The 13,265-nt window shown below is 50.0% G+C and overlaps 1 protein-coding gene across 2 annotated transcripts in view; it reads left to right on the top strand.

Moving 5' to 3' along the window:
• The window catches only part of LOC310689347 (mitogen-activated protein kinase kinase kinase 3-like), a 106,399-nt gene that overhangs the window by 44,860 nt on the left and 48,274 nt on the right, over nucleotides 1-13,265 (top strand). The gene's annotated exons all lie outside the window — the stretch shown is intronic.

Genomic DNA, 13,265 nt, shown 5'->3' with positions numbered 1-13,265 from the left:
CATGTGGCCAGCATGACTAAGCTGCTTCTGGCGAAACCAGAGCAGCACACGGAAATACCGTTTACCTTTCCGCCGGAGCGGTACCTATTTATCTACTCGCACTGCATGCTTTTGAACTGCTAGGTTGGCAGAAGCTGGGACCGAACAACAGGAGCTCACCCCGTCATGGGGCCTCGAACCGCCGACCTTCCGATTGTCAAGTCCAAGCGGCGCAGTGGTTTAAACCACATCGCCTCCCGCGTCCCACCCTACCACATGCTAGGCCAAAGCTAAACATTTAAAGCACCCCCCTCCAGAGAAACCTGGGAACTGTAGTTTGTTAAGGGTACCGGGAATTGTAGTCCTGTGAGGGGGGGAACTACAGTTTCCACAATTTTTTGCAGGCAAGGGGGAATGTGAACATATGGTGTACATGTCCTTTGTTGTGTCAAACACTACCACACATCTGCCCAGAGAAGGGATTCAGCTACACAGCTGCAAATAAAACATTTTAAATGTATTGTGACGTGCAGTATACAAATATGACACTAGATGGCTACAGTGAGCTATGCAAAATTCAATGTATTTTTCCAAACTTTTTTTTTTTTTTAAGGGATCTTCACAGCGGTTTTTTTATATGTACATAGATTCCACCAAGGAAGCTGAGACTTGAAGCCACCTGGCTGCCTGTTTGCTGTTGCAGTAAAAAGTGAAGGCAGCATTTGTACAAACAGGACGTGTTAGCAGTCATTGTTTGCTCTTAGCAGCCACAAAGAGCCAAGACTGTGACGACTGCAGTTTCTTATCTTAATCCTAGGTTTTAATCCGTGACCGCAGAATGCTGAGGCTTTTGTTCAGTGATCACTTGGTGCCCTCTGGACTGCAGGGGTCTCCCATCCTCACATAAGCCACGTTTGAGCCTAAGTCTTTGGGGAAGGACCACCAAACTCACAGGTGGTCCTGTTGTGTTTTCAAGTTTTAAAATAGATAGGAGACCACAACTCCCTGGTGGTCTTTTCGGATCGATATTTTGAAAATATAGCGTTCTGTACCGAGTCTGCAAACCCTTTCCTCCTTTTGCCCCCGACCATCTGCCCCCTAAATCTTTCGAAACGGGGCGTTTCTGTTTCTTTCCCCATTGTTGATGGAAGCAGATCCTTGGAACCTACGGCAAATTTTCTCCCAACTAATAGCCTGCTAAGAAAGCCAACAATAACAGGCCTGTCTAGACCTTCCAAATGTTGCTAAGTTGTTCCTTCGTCTCTCCCATATTCCCCCCACATTTGACAGCTAAGCTGTTTGGGTGGTCTGATGCTGACCCTGTTTTCTCGCGGCTGTTTTCTCATCCGGCTCTCAAACGGCGAAGAAGAACTAGGAACGCAGATTCTCCTCTTAGCGATTCCCCACGCACACGGACACACGTACACACAGGGAGGAGCAGAGCCTGGGAAATCTAGACAGGATCTGAGCCTTCCAGAGCTGTCACAACTAGGTTGGGGGGGGGCAGGTGCTGGTATTCTGCCAGGTGGCTGAATCAGCGGCAGATTTGTGGCAAAGGTTCGCGGGCTTGCGGTGAGGAATCTCAGGCCGGGCGGGAAAGCCCCAAGTCCACGTGATAAGAAGGCAACCTCGGATCATGATTTCAAGCTGAAATTGGCACAGTTCAGTTTAGAAATGTTATGTGAATGAAAGGAGGGTGGTGGAAGAAGGCTATATTCTTTAAAACCCCAGCTCCTCACAGTGCAGGGCCAGCTTTACCTGTTGGCCAGTGGCGTAGCGTGGGTTGTCAGCACCCGGGGCAAGGCAAGTAATTTGCGCCCCCTAACCCATGGATTTGCGCCCCCTAACCCCCAGATGTTGTGCCAGGTGCGGCCGACCCCCCTGCACCCCCCACGCTACGCCATTGCTCCCATCCTCTCATAGCTGGAGGTGCCGGCGACTCAACCTGGGGGCCTTTTGCAAGGAACGCAGCGCTCTCCCATGCAGCCACGAACTGTAGTGGACCGGCTCTTTTGAGAAGCAAGGCGGCCTCGGCTGAGGGACGTGGCTGGTCTCTGCAGGGGAAGGAAAGGAAGAGACCGCGGGGTCTTTTTCTTCCAGGCATCCGTCCAAGAAGGAGCGTCTGCCTCTGGTTTAAACCTCGCTCACCAGAAGAGTTGCAGATCCAGCCGGGGCCGCGCGCGCTTTCCTGAGCGGGAAAGCAAATGTGGGGGAAAGTCTCCTGAGAGGCGCCCTCCCTGCTCTCAGAATGGCGGGATGATGAGAGGCGCCCTCTAAGGGACAAGAGACCCAGGAAATCCACCTCCCACTGAACTGAGCTGGGGTGGGGGGGGGACTTAATTGGAAAGAGGATCGCAGCTTCCTCGAAGGGAGCCTTTGACCTTGAAGCTTGCTGCTGGCAGGGTGGCTTTTTGCGGTCGCCCCAATTTGGGGCGCAAATACCCGGCGGCTTCGCCCCCCAACCCCCGCGAAGATGCGGCTTGGGGCGCGCGCGCGCGTTTCCACCTCTCTCCCTCGCGTTGCAGTGAGAAAGGGAGAGTCTCCCGCTCGGCTGCCGCTGTTTCTCTCCACGTGTCCGCCACCAGAGGCAGCAGCGTCGGCGGCGGGCGGCCGTGCCTGTGCGAGCAAGTCTGGCCACGGAATGGTGGCGAGGTGCTGCGGCTGTCACCGGGCCCAGGCGGTGGTGCCTCCCGGCGCGCTCTGGCTGGGCGCGGCGCTCAGCGGGCTCTTCAGCTTTGGCTTCTTGGCCGTGGCCCTGGTGCTACAGCCTGCGCCCGAGGCTCTTCGGAGGCTCCGGAGGCGGCGAGCGCGCCCCCTCAGATGTTGCGCCCGGTGCGGCCGGCCCCCCTTGCACCCCCCACGCTACGCCACTGCTGTTGGCTATCCGCCTCGTTAATGCTGCTAGGACTGATGGGAGTTGTAGTTTAGCGACATCAGGCGGGCCAGAGGTTTTCCAGCCCTGCACTGGAGAGCAAGTCCCATTAAGCTCAATAATATTTACAGTGGTACCTCTGGTTGCGAATGGGATCCGTTCCGGAGCCAGTGTGGTGTAGTGGTTAAGAGCGGTAGACTCGTAATCTGGTGAACCGGGTTCGCTTCCCCGCTCCTCCACACGCAGTTGCTGGGTGACCTTGGGCCACTCACACTTCTCTGAAGACTCTCAGCCCCACTCACCTCACAGAGTGTTTGTTGTGGGGGAGGAAGGGAAAGGAGAATGTTAGCCGCTTTGAGACTCCTTAAAGGGAGTGAAAGGCGGGATATCAAATCCAAACTCTTCTTCTTCTTCTTCTTCCATTTGCAACATGAAAAGAGCGCAACCTGCAGCGGCGCGTCTGTGCACGCGCGGGTTGCAATTTGGCGCTTGTGCGCATGTGCGAAGCACGATTTAGCGCTTCTGGGTATGCGCGAGCGGCGAAACTCAGAAGTAACCCTTTCCGGTACTTCTGGTTCACCGCAGGACCTAACCTGAAAGAACGTAAGATGAAGCATACATAACATGAGGTATGACTGTATATCTCAGGAGACACGCGCAGGGTTGCGCTGTAAGTAAACAATCCTGAGCCAGCCAGTGGAGAAGACTTGGAAGCAGGGCTAATCGCACTTATTGTGCCTGTCATTTACTGTTCCCCCTCTCTCACATTAAATACTACGCTAGCAACATGGTTGTGAGGTGGAAAAAGCACTTAGGGCATAGGCGCCGACTCCATGGGGCTTGAGGGGGCCCGAGCCCCCTCAAAAATTTGTTTGGGGGGGCTCCGCCCCCCCAATAATCTCCGGCGCCCCTCCAGCAGAGCGCCATCGCCGCCCCTCCCCCAGCCCAAAATGCACAGGGTCGGGCTGCATGCCTCCTGCCCTCCCTCCCGAGCAAAAGCTCCACCCAATTTCCTTTGGAGCTGATTAATAGGCGCAGCACACTCTCCCCTATTCGCTCACGAGGAGGCGGCGCCACTTTATTTGCATATTCATGAGCTTATTTATTATTCATGAGCTTTCCCGGGCCCCCCCAATATTTTTTATAAGTCCGCATCCCTGATTTAGGGTGTGTGTGTGTGTTTTATTTGAACAAAAAAATTGATGGTTCGTGTTTGCAGTAACAGGACTATGTAGAATCATAGAATTTTAGTTGGAAGGGACCCCGAGGGTCATCTAGTCCAACCCCCTGTGATTCAGGAATCTCAGCGAAAGCACCCACGACAGATGGCCACCCAACCTCTGTTTTAAAAACTCCACCACCTCCCGAGAGACTCCGTTCCACTGTCAAGACAGTGCATGTTTTCTTAAACTCAGCTTTTTGCAAATCTTCTCATTTCCTCTTGCAGGCCGAGAGGCAAAAGATAGCGTTTGAAAGCTAAGCAATGGGAGAGAAAGCCAAACGGGTTCTCAAGAACTGCTTGAAAAGGGAAGTTGAGGCGATGTGAAAGTCGGCGAGGGGAAGGCGCCACTTAGCTGGGGGTGCCGGGGGGTGGGGCGGGGAGTGAAGGTGGATGGACGAGTCCTATGGGTGGGGCAGGGGACGGGCTTGTTATTTTGCACTCATCTCAAAAATCCCACCCAAAGGTGGTTTAGGGCAGAACGGTGCATTTTGAGGGGGTTTCCCTTGAAATGTTAATGCAGAGTCATCAGGGAGTGGCAGGCAGGAGGGGGTGCTTAAGACTTCCCCCTGCCCTCCTATTATCCCCTACAAAGGCACCCATGGACTAGGTTTTCTTCAATTCTCTCCCCCTGCCATTAGTCTCTGAAAATGCAAGCTGAGGGGCATTTTCTCTCTCTTTCAGCTTCTGCCTTCTGGAAGAAGGTACAGTGGTACCTCAGGTTAAGTACTTAATTCGTTCTGGAGGTCCGTTCTTAACCTGAAACTGTTCTTAACCTGAAGCACCACTTTAGCGAATGGGGCCTCCTGCTGCTGCCGCACCGCCGGAGCACGATTTCTGTTCTCATCCTGAAGCAAAGTTCTTAACCTGAAGCACTATTTCTGGGTTAGGGGAGTCTGTAACCTGAAGCGTATGTAACCCGAGGTACCACTGTACATGGGTATAAAGACTAGGACTAGCCGCCTGAGAAACAGTTTCTATCCAAATGCGATTTCGGTTTTAAACACAGTGTAAGGAATCTCTATGGGAGTGTATTGTATTTTAAAATTGGGGTGTCAGAGTTTTTAGGGGGCTAACCAGGTTGGGATAGCTGGGATAGCAGGCTTGTTGGTTTTGAATGTCTTATGTAGATTTTTTTTTTCCAATTTCATTGTTCGGTATGGGACAATGACAATAAAGATTATCGTATTGTAACATATTGGGGTGTGTGTGTGAGGAGATAACTGGGGAGTACAGAAGATTTGCAGCACCCCTCCCTCCTGTTGATTCACCCCCTTGAGTGTCCCCCCATCCAGCTTACACCAACGTTATCCCAGTAAACAGATTTATAGGACCACGTGTTCCCATGTCCTTGCATGCTAAACTGCCAGGGAGCATGTTTTAAGTGCTGGTTCTTAGAGAGCCAGTGCGGTGTAGTGGTTAAGAGTGGTAGACTCGTAATCTGGTGAACTGGGTTCGCTTCCCCGTTCCTCCACATGCAGCTGCTGGGTGACCTTGGGCCAGTCACACTTCTCTGAAGTCTCTCAGCCCCACTCACCTCACAGAGTGTTTGTTGTGGGGGAGGAAGGGAAAGGAGAATGTTAGCCGCTTTGAGACTCCTTAAAGGGAGTGAAAGGCGGGGTATCAAATCCAAACATGCACCTGGGCTGTGCCGCTTCGAACTGCAAGCGGAGAGAGGGCTCACATCACCGAAACACTTCTCCATGGAGAGATGCTTGTGTTGCCGTCCTCAGAGAAGACACAGAGAGAGCACTTGCCACTGGCAAGCAGGCTTCTGGGGTCGTTGCCAGCCGTTCCCCACACATTTTCCACCTTAACTTTTCAGCCATAAGAACGAGGAATGTGCCAATGTTTTCAAATGCACCGGATACCGATGTCCTCGGTGAGCAGAAGACAGACAGTCCTGTCTTAGTGCTGGCGCTGGGACTTGAGTTACGTTGCCTTCTGGCTTTTGTCTGTGTTGCTGTCCTGAATTCCTTGCCACGGCTATGAATTTCAGCCCCTGGCACACAGCTCCCTCACCTTCCCCTGCCCCGAACTTAGCAAGGGGTCTTGTGCCAGCTGCTGCCCCAGCAATGGTGCAGGTGCCAGGTGTAGATATCTAATGCTTATTTCCCCTAAACTGATTTTTGAATTTTGAATTTTCATACCGTTGTTATACTGAATTTTATGCTGCTTTTATAATTAAGTGTTTTAAATTTGTTGTTAGCCGTCCTGATCCTGGTTTTGAACCGGGAAGGGCGGAGTATAAATAAAAATTATTATTACTACTACAGTGGTGCCTCGCAAGACGAAAAGAATCCGTTCTGTGATTCTCTTTGTCTAGCGGTTTTTTCGTCTTGCGAAGCAAGCCCATTGAAGGATTAGCGGATTAGCGCTATTAGTGCTATTAGAGGCTTTTAGCGGCTTATCTGCTGATTGGATCAGCTGATAAGTGGCTTAGCGGCTTAGAAAAAGGGGGGGAAAGGGGGAAAAACCAGCAGGAACTCGCAAGACATTGTCGTCTTGCGAAGCAAGCCCATAGGAGATTTGTTTTGCGAAGCACCTCCAAAACGGAAAACTCTTTCGTCTAGCGAGTTTTCCGTCTTGCAAGGCATTTGTCTTGCGGGGCACCACTGTACTACTATTATTATTATTACCAAGACCCACACCCCAGCAGGAGGCACCCCACAACCCCTCAGAGCTCACTGCCACTGCTTTCCTCCTCCTTTTTGCCACTGTTCCACTATTCTCTCTGAGTGGTCAGGAAATTGCAAGAAAGATGAGAGAGGGCAGTGAAGAGGGACCTCCAACTTGTGAGCCTGATTAGCCCCACCGGTCCTCCCCATTTGGCCTGTGAGGCTGCTTCCGTCTTGCCCTGCCAACCCAATATGCTACATCTGATGACGTCAGTTACGACTTCATGGGTGGAACAGGCAAAGGCGAGGCTGAAACAATGTGGAGCAACAACGTGTGATGGCCTGGGACTTGGGCTTGGACTCAGAACCGGAGAAGTCTTGGTCCGCACCTGATCCTCTGTCTCAGGCGACATCTGAACCGAGTATGGGTCCTGATTCTGAAGAGCCCCAGTCTGCACAGGTTCCCCTGCAGCAAACACCAGCTGGGCCGAGTCAGGGGCCTGAGCCTGCCCTGGCTCCAGATGCGGGGATGACCTCGTTGCCTCCAGCTGGGCCATCACTTACAGCTGCTCCACTACCAGTTGGGTCAGGGGAGGCTGAGGCAGCCTCTGGGTCTAGTAACACACCGACTTCTCCCAAGCTGCAGAGACTAAGGTTTGAGAGAAGGAGAGACCTGAGTACTCGCAGGAGGAGTGCTCGTCTTTGGGCGAGACAGGGAGGTGAGTCACCAGGGGATCAGGACCGGCCATTACCCCATCAGAGATAAAAGGCTGCTGGACCTCACCCCAGGTTGTGGGAGCAACATTGCTGCTTGCTGGAACCTGCCTGTTACCCTGTGCCTGACCTAGCCTGCTTTCCTGCCTTGGCCCTGTTGGACTGACTCCTTGTGGAATCCTTGGATTTGGAACCAGACCTGGACCGCGTTGCTCGGGTTAACCCCCGGGCCCAGCACACAATGATCGGTTGTGCAAGCTCTGGGGATCAGCAGATCGCAGTGGCTTGCAAAGATTGCAACATATTCCACTTGCCTTGCGCTCTGACCACAGATTCATAGAATCTTAGAGGTGGAAGGGACCCTGAGGGTCCTTTAATCCAATCTCCCGCAATGCAGGAATCTCATCCATAACAGATGGCCACCCAACCTCTGCTTAAAAACCTCCAAGGAAGGAGAGTCCACAGCCTCCCAAAGGAGATTGCGAAGGATGGTTCACAGCCAGTCATCCAAATGAATGGACTGCAGCGACAGAAGAAAACTAAATCAAAACTAACCTAGGACCAGCCCTGTCCAGGAAGATTGTTCCGTAATTTGGCACTTCTAATAGTAGGGATGCGGGTGGCGCTGTGAGTTAAACCACAGAGCCTAGAACTTGCGAATCAGAAGGTCGGCGGTTCGAATCCCCGTGACGGGGTGAGCTCCCGTTGCTCGGCCCCTGTTCCTGCCAACCTAGCAGTTTGAAAGCACGTCAAAGTGCAAGTAGATAAATAGGTACCACTCCAGCGGGAAGGTAAACGGTGTTTCCGTGTGCTGCTCTGGTTCGCCAGAAGCAGCTTAGTCCTGCTGGCCACATGACCGGGAAGCTGTACGCCAGCTCCCTCGGCCAATAAAGTGAGATGAGCGCCACAACCCCACAGTTGGCCACGACTGGACCTGAAGGTCAGGGGTCCCTTTGCCTTTACCTAATAGCGGAGTGCCCTTTTTCTGATGTGGGACAATTGATCCCCATTCCCTGTTCTTGTGTCATTCTACATGCCTTCAAGTTGGCGGTTCTTTTTCTCACCTGGCATGTTTCAGAGTTCCCGGTCATATGCTACCTTTTTGCTGGTCAGTGAGGAACTTGTGTCCCTTATAAGGCACTTACTACAAAAGGCTTCCTGAACTCCACCTTGAAAAAAGCTGTTGGGGCAGAGACTTGGAGACCATCGCAGCAGGTCCTCCTTGTTCTCGGAGGCAATTACTGGAAGGTTTGTTCCGTTCAAACCTGATCCTGATTCCACTTTTACAAGTAGGGATGGGTGGTTCTGTCGGTTTCGGTTCTTTCAGTTTCTAATTTTTCAAATCTTCAATTCAGTTCTTCGCATTTCTGCAACAATTTGTGGGTTGTTCATTTATTTTAATCCTCAGGGAAATTTCCCAGCCTTTCAGAGCACATTTCTCCTGACGTGCAAATGTTTGTATGCAGTTTTGCCGAATGCATACATTTTTGCTAAGCATATAGTGCATTTGGTGTGTGTTATTTTCACTAACACATGCATTTTCAGACACACTTTTTCTGCGCATTACTTGGCTGAAAAACCGCACCGCAAAATTCAGAGAACTGCAGATTTCGAAGTATGGATTTCAGTCCACAGATCATTTCAGAAAGTTCAGATTTGATAGGTTCGCTTTTAAATGCAAACGGAGTCAAATTTCTCTCCCTCCCACCCCTTACTGTTTGGATCTTGATTGAACTGGTTGCTCAAATAGCACACCTGCCCCTTCAGGGAAGCCTTTTGCTTTCGTGGGTGCGAGGTGGACCCTAAGAGCTAGGATTAACCCATTTCTGCCCAAGATCCTTTGTAAACAGGACTGAGTGAGCAGCAGCTTTGCAAGCCGTGATGCCAACTCTTCTGATCTGTCTTCTCCAATGAATTCTGATTATTATTATTATTATTATTATTATTATTATTATTATTATTATTATTTTGGGAGGGCTTGGAGGTTGAGCATCGCTCCACCGATGCTTTAACAAACAAGTTTTCTTATTGTTTAAGCCACACACACGGGGCTGTCTGAAGTAGCATCCTGCCATCTATTTTTGTTTACAGAACTCAGGAGAAAGGGGTTTCCTGAAGTACAAATGTTTTTGGAGATCAAGCAGAGGGGGAAGCGACTCTTCCGCGAATCAGTGTGGTCTTCCCTGGTTAGTTCATCCTTCTGGACTGCTGCTGAGGGAGAAAAACACAGGGCTGTACATTTTCCAGTCACTGAAGGCAGATGTTGTCTTTAAGCCACCTGACTGACGGGCAACAGTAGAGCCAACAGGACAAGGCCTGGAGGAAGATTTGAATGGTTTGGGGTGAAACCGTGCTAGCTTAGTAGAACACATAGGCCGTAGTTGCACACATAAAACCCCTGGATTCAGCAACTGGCATATCTGGTTAAAACCAAAATCGTGTAGAAGGGTGAGGAAAGATCTCCCACTGCCCACGAGAAGAGGCAAGGTAGCTCAGTGATCTGACCTGTTGGCCATCTGTCATGGATGATTTAGATGAGATTCCTGCATTGAAGGGGGTCAGACTAAATGACCGTTGGAGGTCCCCATCCAACTCGACAATTCTATGTTTCTATGTCCTGGTATAAGGCTATTCTTGATATCCTCACAAGCTCTTGTGCTTTCTAGGTTTTTATCTCTGTGGATATTGCGCGTGTGAGGGAGAGACAGACAGAGACCTGTTTTGCGCATTTGGAGAAGCCGTAAACCAAGAGCTTATTATGCGCGAGGGAATTGCTGCCACTTTGCTCTAACACATGCCTCCTGGCTCACGCTGGAGAGAAGCAGTCGTCTGCAATCATCACCTGAGGCCCTTCTTCATGTGCCCCCTCCACAAGAGGTTCGGAGGGTGGCAATACGAGAACAGGGCCTTTTTTGTGGTGGCTCCCCATTTGCGGAATGCTCTCCCCAGAGAGGCTCGCCTGGCACCTTCATTATACACCTTTAGGCACCAGGTGAAAATGTTTCTCTGTCACCAGGCCTTGGGCTGATTGACCATTCTGTGGCCTTTCCAATGTGTTTGTGGGAGAGGTTTGTGTGTGATTGGTTTGTTTTTGTCTTATTATGTATTTTGTGTTCTCATTTTGCATCTCTGTGTTGTGAACTTCCTTGAGATCTACGGATGGTGGTCAGTATACGAATTAAATCAATCAATCAACAAACCACAAGCCCTGGCTAAGTGTTACGACAGAACCAGGGATCGTGTTATGTTTTGCTCGTAACAAACCTCGGTCTGTAGCCAAGGCTTGCTGACTTGTGGTTCCTTTGGAGCAAAACAAACTACGACCTGGTTTTGTTGTAATGCTAAGTCAGGGATCATGACTTGTTTCTCCCCAGTGTGAGCAGGGACAGAGAGAAGAGCCCAATTCAGCACGTTCACAGTAAAGCATTAACTAAGGGGCTGGTGCCAGATTTCAGTAGTAGTTTGGATTTGGATTTCATATCCCACTTTATCACTACCCGAAGGAGTCTCAAAGCGGCTAACATTCTCCTTTCCCTTCCTCCCCCACAACCAACACTCTGTGAGGTGAGTGAGGCTGAGAGACTTCAGAGACGTGTGACTGGCCCAAGGTCACCCAGCAGCTGCATGTGGAGGAGCGGAGATGCGAACCCGGTTCACCAGATTACGAGTCTACCGCTCTTAACCACTACACCACACTGGCTCTCAGGGATTTCAGGGGTCCTGCCCCCCAAACCCCAACATGCACCAATGCAGCTGTACTTTCCCCCCTGCTGCCATGACCACCACATGCGGCCTAGGACCCACGTATACCTACAGGACCGCCTCTCCTGGTATGCCCCGCAGAGGACCTTAAGGTCCACAAATGACAACACTTTGGAGGTCCCAAGTCACAAGGTGGTTAGATTGGTCTCAACTAGGGCCAGGGCCTTTTCAGTACTGGCCCCGACTTGGTGGAACGCTCTGTCACAAGACACTAGGGCCCTGCGGGACTTGACATCTTTCCGCAGGGCCTGCAAGACAGAGCTGTTCCGCCTGGCCTTTGGCTTGGACTCAGTCTGACCCTTATGTTTCCCTCCCCTTATGGTTTTGATCTATGGGATACTTTTAAAATGAGGCTGCATTTTAAATTGTATTTTAACCCGTATTGTAAATTGCTCCCCCCATTATGTTTTTACTGTAATTTTACTGGTGTTAGCCGCCCTGAGCCTGGCTCTGGCCAGGGAGGGCGGGGTATAAATAAAATGTATTATTATTATTGTTATGTACTGAAGTTCTCACCCTGGGCCAGCAGGGGGAAACTGTAGATAGTTTTCACTCAGGTCCACATATGCAAATAAGGGATTGAAAGTGACGTTCAGTGATTGGATAGTTACAGAAAGTGTTACAGTTGCGTTGTATTGGAGCTCTATATAAGCAGGCTGGCTGAACCCTTCAGTTCAGTTCTGTTCTGGCCTGTGAATAAACAAGAGCTGTTTGAAGAATCGCTGTGTCGTCTGAGATGTTCACCCACAACTTAACACTTCTTCTTCTTCTTCTTCTTCTTCTTCTTATTATTATTATTATTATTATTATTCACACCTTCCATTGTCCTCTTTGCCGCATTTTAGCAGAGGAGAGGTGCTCCTCCACCTTTGAAATGGGATTCATCCGCAGTGGCTGCCTGCCATCTTGATCTGCCCAGAATGCAACACACCTGTTAAGTTGTGGGTGAACATATCAGACGACAGAGCAATTCTTCAAACAGCTCTTGTTTATTCACAGGCCAGAACAGAACTGAACTGAAGGGTTCAGCCAGCCTGCTTATATAGAGCTCCAATACAACGTAACTGTAACAACTTTCTGTAGCTATCCAATCACTGAACGTCACTTTCAATCCCTTATTTGCATATGTGGACCTGAACTATCTACAGTATCCCCCTGCTGGCCCAGGGTGAGAACTTCAGTACATAACAACACCAGTCCAGAGATTTGTGAAGACTTACCGGCTGCTGGGGCATCACATTTAAGGCAATTTAAAATGGTGCACGGCCGCTGCAGACAGGAGCCAAGTTTAGCTCCTGTTGAGAAGTGACCCTGCTGCCCACCCGTGGCTAAAATGTCACCTGGGAGCCCTGCAAAGAGGGCATTAAGGTGGCACAGCAAAGCCAGAATGACCAGTCACCCTTCTAACACATGGGGACTCTTGGCCACGGCCGAAAGCCTTCGACTGCTGGCATCCAGGCCTGGTTATGTGCAACCTGTGAACTGGTTCAGTGTTTCCATGCATAAAGGAAACATTTAGATTTGCAGCATCTTCTGCTGCTTCAGACTGCTGATGATCTTCTTTCTCTTGGGTGAGGAACCCCAGGGAAAGGTAATGACAGCTCCTTACCACTGACAATTACAGGACCACACTGCCCCATTCTGGTAACTTATGGAAGGGGATTCCCGGCTCAACCAGGGTAATACTCGCATTTTCCTATTTTTTTCCACCAAGCACCCCGTCAGAATTTTCTGAGAAACCTACAGGTATAGATTTCCTTTTTTAAAAAAACCAGCAACCCCTGTTTTTATTGATACTTATCAAAAGATATACGTACAGAAGTTCATACCCAATTCAAAGTATCTTTTTTTATAATATGCCAGAATGAAAATCACAATCCAAAAAGGAACAGGGGCAAAAAGGAAAAAAAAGAGGAGCAAAGGGGGAATAGGGAGAGAAAAAGAGAAAGGGAAGAAAATGGAAAATATATATCAGCTAAATATAGCATTCGCTCATTAGCACCCAACTATTCTGTTTTCTATAAGGCAATGTTTTTTCAATCTTCAAATCCAAATGTTACGAGTTCATTTTCTTTTACGCACAAAAAAGTCCATAAGAAGT

This window comes from Podarcis liolepis (genome assembly GCF_965112155.1).
Source record: "Podarcis liolepis genome assembly, chromosome: 12".
In the NCBI taxonomy this organism is placed as follows: Eukaryota; Metazoa; Chordata; class Lepidosauria; order Squamata; family Lacertidae; genus Podarcis; species Podarcis liolepis.
The sequence above is the reverse complement of the archived record's forward strand: the minus strand, read 5'-3'. Positions and strand labels throughout refer to the sequence as shown.